Genomic DNA, 5,873 nt, shown 5'->3' with positions numbered 1-5,873 from the left:
TCGATGACCAAGAGGAAGAAGAAGAAGACAAAGAAGAATAAGTGGTAGAAGTAGAGGACTTATATGAAGAACAATAAGAAGAAGAAGAAGAAGAAGAAGAAGTGGAAGAAGTAGAGGACAAAGAAGAACAAGAAGAAGAAGAAGAAGTAGAGGACTGATTTGAAGATGAAGAAGAAGAAGAAGAATAAGAGGGATAAGTAGAGGAGTAATACGAAAAGCAAAAGTCATGCCAAACAGAAGAATAAGAATAAGGACGAGAATGACACGAAAAGTATAAGATTCGTACCAGAAGAAGAAGAAGAAGAAGAAGAAGAAGAAGAAGAAAGAAGACTGATGATATATATCACTGAGCAAAAACTCCCGATCACGACCGGAAAACTGCTCAGCAGATGTTATTCCTGACTAATCCCAGTTACGCACGACTTGATTCCTTGTGTCGGGATCTTGATTATACTTGTGCAAGATGCCTGGGTGGGGGTGAGGTTGGGGGGGGGGGGGGGGGGCTGCTCTAGAAAGAGCTCGGGGAGAAAGGAAAGGAAAAGGGGAAGGTTCGAGTCACTGAAACGAAGGATCTTTCAATAGAATCAAAAGAGGTAACGACAAGAGTCAGAATCTCACGACAAGAATCACCAGAAGATGCCGAGAGTCAGCGATGACAAGTAACACTGTACCAGCATTCAGGCAAAACAACCAGGGACTGATTATATATATATATACTATATATATATATATATATATATATATATATATATATATATATATATAACTACATATGTATTATATATACATATTAACAAATTTCTTAACGGCAAAGAACCAATTTACAAAAGGAAAACTAAATTTTTCGGAATTACAATAAATAAATAAATAAATTAAAAAAAAAAAATAAAAAAAAATAAAACCGTTCATTCATTTACCAGCGAAGCGAAACCCTGTTCGCGACAACGGAATAGCATAATGCAACACGCTCTCCAGCAGTCATTTCACCTCTCACAACTGCGTATTCGAAGGATTTATACGGACGAATGCGTATGGTCCTGCATGTTCGTCGAATTGAGAACGCAACGACGTGAAGTACACACTCGGATTTCCGCTCCGCTGATGTACGCTGGCGAACAAGACACGGCGATTTCAATTACTGCTTGCTGGCTTCGTCGTCGGCGGCGGGACGGCGCATGCGTAATTAAGCCGGTCATGAACGCTGGGACAACAATAGTAGATTCACATCAACCGTGCATTTAATGTCTAGACCAGTCCCTTACGACGCTCCTGATTGGCTGTTGATAAGCCAGTCACATGGCTGGAAACTCTTATTCTCTCTCGAGAGTTCACATGGGCAGGATGTATGTTCCACCTCTCCTCAGGGATACTTTTGAAAGACGTATCTCTAATGAGAGCTGGGACATACATCCCGCTTATGTGAACTCTCTCGAGAGACTGAAAGCTTCCAGCCCGGTGATTGGCTCAGGAGCGTCGTAAGAGACTGGCCTAGACATCGGATGTACGGTTGATGTGAATCTACTATAGGACACGCTTTGTTCAAAACGCCGGCTGTGAAAAATCTGTATTTCAGAGTATGACAGCATAATTTACAATGTACTTTATATATATATATATATATATATATATATATTATATATATATATATATATATATATATATATAAACTAGTTTCAGGTCAACCTTCACCTCTGTAAAACAAACTTTTACATAACCTGCGCAGATATTTGTTAAAATTTAAGACACTACATAAAATTGTATTGATTTCATCAACAATCCCAAATTTCTGTGCACATCACCGACCTTTTCAGCATAAGAAAGTGACCTTGAATAATGACCGGTTTTAGAAACGAAACAAACATGAGCATTTTATGAGCTCATACGAATGCTTTAATTCCTCACGAACGATAACGCCCATCAACGCACGAGAACTCCGTTTTCTATAATGACGTCAAACAACTGATTCTCCCTTCTCTGTCACGAGTCTCATCCAAACCCATCGTAAAAGAATTACTATATACCTAACGGCACGTAAAGCAATTCCCCACGTTATATACAACCCATCCTTACTGGTGGTATATGATTCAGCCCACGAAAAGCCCCGAAAAAAAAGGGGGGGGGGGGTTATTAAATGAGAAACAACACTCGCCAGAGAAAATGGGAAAATAAATGGACACCAACGGCTCCTCTCGATAGAGGTTTCTCGTATGTCCATAACGACCAGCTGAGCGGCTGATAATGGAAGCGTTCGTTGCCGTCCCTACGTTACGATCAGCCCTCACACCTATCATCAGGCGTAGTTAGCCGTGATATGAGCGCCCATTAGCGAGCTGATTTGTCATGACCTCGGGTCATTTGGGTGTAGCGTCCATCAACAGGTAGAATAAAGAAAAGCTCGGGAAATGTTCGCGGTTAATTTTTTTTTCCCGCGCAAAATCTTGCTCCGTTTCGTTTGGTCTTTTGACTGGATGTATTTTATATATATATAGTGCATTTTGATATTCTGGTAACTAGCGCTGTATTTTAATATAGTTTCTTACGTACACACACACAGACACACATATATATATATATATATATATATATATATATATATATATATATATATTATATATACACACATATTTCAATATACTATAAGTTACATTCATACATACATATATATATATATATATATATATATATATATATATATATATATATATTATATATATATATATTATACATAAATGAAACATTCATACACACATGACAATAGCTAATGAATAGTACGCGTCTAAGTGCAGTCTCATTTTCGAATCATCACATGTCTCTCGAAAATGAATAATCTCAATAACTTTCCTATCTCATTATTGTTATCTAATTATTGCAGTTCACCAAATAACCTTCTCGCCACAGTTCTCGTTATCTCCAAGGAATTTGGCAAAATCTGGCCATATGACTTTAGGCCAAACTCTGATCTAAACCATTCCTTGATTATTTAAAGCACTAAGAGAGCAACATCTAATTTTCCATATGATATAGTCTCTTTGTTGCGTTTTTTCTTTCTTGTGTGCTACTAGCCTTGTGGGTTTTTTGTTGGTCACCCATCCAATTTCCCACCAAAACCAACAATGCTTGACTTTGATGACATGAATAAAAGTGGTACAAACTAACACATACGATTTTTAAATATATATATATATATATATAATATATATATATATATATATATATATATACATTTAAACGATAGACAGGCATTATTCTAATTATACAAAATAAAAAAGTTATAGATAATCAAATTTAAAAAAAAAATAAAAATTTGTTTTTTTTTTTTATTAATATATGGTAAAATTAATTATTATTAGCTTAATGTATATATATATAAATATATATATATATAATATATATATAATATATGTGTGTGTGTGTGTGTGTGTGTGTGTGTGTGTGTGTGTATACAGATCGATAGACAGGCTTTTTTCTAAGTACACAAAATAAAGTTAGAAATAATCAAATAAACAATATTGAATTTATCTCATACAGAATTCTCCTAGCGGCTTATTTCAAATAAAACTAGGGCTACCAACTACGGTCACTCTTGTTACTATTATAATGGAAAATAAACCAGGGTTACCAACTGCACTGAATTTCGCCATTTGAAATATTAATAAAAAAACTTTGTTAGGTTTAAAAACAACAGTTGTATTAACGAAAACAATTGACTCCAGCATCAAATTCCCATAAAGGGGGGAGAGTAACAAGGAGTGAAAAATGGGGAAAGGCTGACTTATGCATAAAACAAAGTCCCATTTAATTGGTGATTATTCTTGGATTTGCGTCGACTGTATAGTTATGGGAAGGGAAGCATTATTTTTGCTCTTTTTATTTATTTATTTTTATTTGGTGTATGTTCTCTAATACATTGTAAAAGTATATTTACCTCACATACATACATTCATGCCGCCAAAAATGTGTCAAAAATGAGATGAAAGTGTGAACTTTAAACCGAGGTCTTGTAAGTGTAACTCATGTCTAAGAAAAGTACAGGGTGTCCATAAAGTTTCAGTACCATTACAAGTATTTATTGCTCAGAATGGTACTGGGACTTTATGGACCACCTATACATGCTAAATGATCGATTTAATTCGCATTAGCTAGAGAAAGCAGACCTTAATCCCACTAATCAAGAGTCAGACACAATCGGAGCCCATAAGATGATTTAAGTAACGTATAAACGAGAAAATTCTTATAACTGATCCCCTTTCATATCTCGAAGGCGAAAGAGAACGAGAAATATCTCGCCTGAGGCGTTCTCATCTGTTGAGAATGCTGATAAATGATTCTACTCTCATCGTTCCCTTTATTCTCTGCTTCTTGGTCCTTTTTTTGTATAGAAGCTCACACTTTATAAACTAAAGGCTCTCTCTCCTCGCCTGACATTGGAGAAGAAACATTTAAGTGTTCAGACGACGGAAAACAAATGAGCAACGCGCACGATACGAGTGGTAGACGCCAGATAGCCAGTTTGGGATTGAGATTTTCGTTTATATTATTTCCCATACTTATGAACATGATTGCTTTCTAGAGTCATACATTTTACATTCCAGTTTAGTATCATGGTGTTTATATAAAGACTTTAAAGTGGGAAATTGCGTGAGAATATGTGAAGAAAATAACAATATCAATTAAACACGGCGGTGGTATTTGGCAACTTCAACGCTTGCCGGGCTGTGTGCTACTGCAAAGGATTTATTCCTGAAGATCAGATAACAATTTTTGATTAGTAGTTGTTATTAATTTTGCTCAGAAGTCATCTCTCGAGATAGAGAAGACTGGACTTAACAAGAAAGAATAGCTACGTAATTTAACTGCGAGATAAAAACTAAAACGCAAATGAAAGGTCGTTACTTTTCAAGTTTTAAAAATGAAACGATATTGAATGCATTGAGTATCCGTAGTTTGGAAGACATTCTACATTATGCCCTTTCGCCGTTTATAAAAACAATAATACTCAATGTACGTTACATCTGGGGGAACTTTTCTCTTTTTTTTTTCCAGGCTATTCGATCTTCCCTCCAATGCATCATTTATTCCCGACTTCTTATCTTCAGCTCGTTGCCAAATTGGCGAGTTGGCCCTGCCGATACTCCTTAGAGATCTTGCTGCCGATAATCGCGAGATTTGCAGCATGTCGGCAGGAGAAGGATCAGCATTGCAGGGCGTAGCGAAAGATTAGCTTCAAACTCATACCGCTAGGTGTCTCGTTTGTCAAAACATTCTCTTGCAAGGCGCTGCTATTCAATAAGTAATTGTTTTCCGTTGCGTCTCTGCGCTTTTCTTTCCACGCTCTCTTCTTGTACACACACACACACACACACACACATACATATATATATATATATATATATATATATATATATATATATATATATATATAGTATATATGACTGGTAAAAATGTTCTGTAACAACAGAATTCCATCTAATAAAAGGAGACCCATAAAAACACCAAAATGTAAAGAGAAAAGTACTATATTTCAGAGACTGGCTGTCTCTCTCTTCGGTATATATACCTGAAGAGAGAGACAGCAGTCTCTGAAATATAGTACTTTTCTCTCTACATTTTGGGTGTTTTTATGGGCTCCTTTTATTAGATATATATGTATATTATATATATATATATATATATATAGATATATGTATATATATATATATATATATATATATATATATATATATATACATACACGCTTGTACTTACATACATACGTGTGTATATAGTATATAATACGTATATATATATATATATATATATATATATATATATATATATATATGCGTGTGTGTATGTGCATATATAATATCATATATATAATATATATATATATA

Source organism: Macrobrachium nipponense, chromosome 27 (genome assembly GCF_015104395.2).
Source record: "Macrobrachium nipponense isolate FS-2020 chromosome 27, ASM1510439v2, whole genome shotgun sequence".
NCBI lineage: Eukaryota > Metazoa > Arthropoda > Malacostraca > Decapoda > Palaemonidae > Macrobrachium > Macrobrachium nipponense.
Note: the sequence above shows the minus strand (reverse complement) of the source record.